Genomic DNA, 2,735 nt, shown 5'->3' with positions numbered 1-2,735 from the left:
ATATCATGGCTCTATACATATTGATTGACTTATGCTCTTAGAAATTGTTTCATGGTTTGCCTAAACTAAATGATTTCTTTGCCTATATCATAACCATGAAATACACAAGTTTATGCTTAAAATTTTGATTTAAAATAACTTGTAAGAAATTATGAATCATTGAGCACAATGAAAATGTTGTTTGCATGATATACATCTATATGATACATAAGATTATTTCTTTATTCTGCTCTTTCATGTAAATTACTTGAGAATAACAAAAAGAGAGAGAGATAAAGAAAAGAAAATGAATATTATTCAAGAGGTGTAGAATCTAAGCAAAGGCAAATACTCCAATCTCAAGGAAAAGTAAAACAAGCATAATATATTTGGCACATTTGGAAGGGATAAAATCCATAATTAATTACACTTAAACAGGGAGAATTCGAAGCAAACATTTTAATCCTTCTATATTGCTCATCATAGGGATGGTGCCAATGGGGAGGCTAGTGGTAGTACCCGGCACTATTTGACCCAACTATTCGGTGTAGGGCATATTAGGGACGGCACAAGAGGGAGGCTAGTGGTAGTACCTCGTGCCCCTTCCCAACTCCACCGGATAGGGAGCAAATAGAATATAAAGCATAAGAAAGTTAAAAATGAAAGACAAAGTAAATGAAAATATATAAAAAGAATCAAGTCTAATTATTAGTCACTTGGAAACACACCATAAGGATGAAGTCAATGCAAGATGATATTTAAATAGGGGGAGTGTATTTGAAAAGAATTGACTTTGATCCTTGACATGCTTGTTATTATTATTTTAATGCATGACTTAACACTTAATATATTTTGCATATAGTATGATGTCTTGATTTATGGGTTCTCAATATTTTGTAATGTTTCATACTTGGACAATTTGATTGAATGCATGAATTGCTACATAACATCTTTTGTTTAGTTTTATTGAAAAGAAATTTCAGATTTGTCATTCACAATCATTGTTAAAATCTGAAAGCTAAATAAAATTATAGAAAGGAGAAGAGAAGAATATCTCTATTTAGGGAAAATAAATTAATTTTGATCTATCTTTCTACTCGCCTAACTTTGATACATAATGTCCTAATACTTGTTAAAATATCCTTTATTTTGTATCGAAACTCAAAATTAAACACAAAGATTCTGAAAGTGCTTTAATGGTATTGAAATATGTATTTTTCAATCATAATAATTTAAGATGAGCCACAATGTGAAAGATACATATCTCAAATTATGACTTAAAAGGCCTCTATTGAAAATCTTTATGAAATTCAGAATTTGATTTTGTATAAAAGCTTAAACTCCATATGATTACTAAATAAAATGTTAATGTAAGAAAAACATAATTTATTTTGATTGCTCCGATACGCATCCGAAACATATCTTTTCTTATCATTAAAATGTACCAATATTGGTCTAAATGATGTGTCTTTCAATGATCTTGATTGCAAGTAAATATTTTTAAAATATATGACTTTATTTTAATATTTAAAAAATTTATTGAGTTTCATGTATACATTGCTGAAAAATTGTGATTAAGAAATTGAGTTCTATAAATACATATACTTCCATGATCATCTATATGTTTTTCTCTCCTATATCATTAAAGACCTTCATCAATAGAGTGAATGATCTAAAAGAAAGAAAATGTAAATGCTTTTAAAAGAAACTAAGCTTCAAATGAATTACTTTTGATTAATATTTTCATACATTTTCTCTAAGATTAGGAGAAAGCATAACTTGTTCTTAAAAGATTAACAAGAGTGATTACTATAAATTGTGAATATTTCTAGATCACTCTACATTCTTGATATCATAAAGTTTCAGCTCTATTCACGTTTATCATTAAAATCTGAAATTCGACAAAAGAAAAGAAAGATTAAAGAAGAATGCATCTTTTAAGGGGGAGCTTTAGATATTCAGTATCTTATCCTAAAGTCACTTCAATTTGATGCATACCTTGCACTTTATGGATTGATTTTGATGAACCTCCTTATATTGCAAGACATGCTTTAATTACCTTGAGATGAGTTCTATAAAGGTTGTCTTATCTCAAACCTTGAGTCTTGTAAAAATAAGCTGAAACTTATAGAAAATATATTTTTGAGATTGACGATTTTATTGAACATTATCTTCAAATTTTAAAACTCTTAGATGGAATGATCAATTGAGGGGGAGAAAGAAAATTTCAGAAGGAGAGGTCTGATGGAACTTAATTGCATAAATTTATAAAGGAGAGAGAAAGAATACTAAATGAAAAGTGATCCTAATACTCTCCAATATGTATCATCTGAAATTTAAATCTGAAAACCTTTATGATACACCTTGAGGCGTGTTATTTGGTTAGTATATCTTATGCATAAATCATGAACCAAATTGCAAGTTGATCTTAAGAGCCTTTAACTTAATGACAAAGGGGGAGAATAACGTGTTGAATGGTCTTGAGTATCTCTTAGAAAATTTATTTTGAAATTCACTAATAAGTCCTAATTAGCTTGCTCTTTAGAACGTCAATTCTGTGCCAATTCATATCTTTATATATGTATCAAATTGTGCTTATTTTCTAAAGGAATAAAAGAACTTTGAAGACATTAAAAATTAATGATCCAACATGATGATATGTCTCTCAAATATATAAGTTTTGATCTTTTACTCTGAAAATTAACTAAAATTGCTCTCATGTTTGATAAAATACTTAATAGATTGGGCAAAAGGTC

Source organism: Phoenix dactylifera, chromosome 1, assembly GCF_009389715.1.
Source record: "Phoenix dactylifera cultivar Barhee BC4 chromosome 1, palm_55x_up_171113_PBpolish2nd_filt_p, whole genome shotgun sequence".
NCBI classification, from domain to species: Eukaryota; Viridiplantae; Streptophyta; class Magnoliopsida; order Arecales; family Arecaceae; genus Phoenix; species Phoenix dactylifera.
This window is presented reverse-complemented; position numbering follows the sequence as displayed.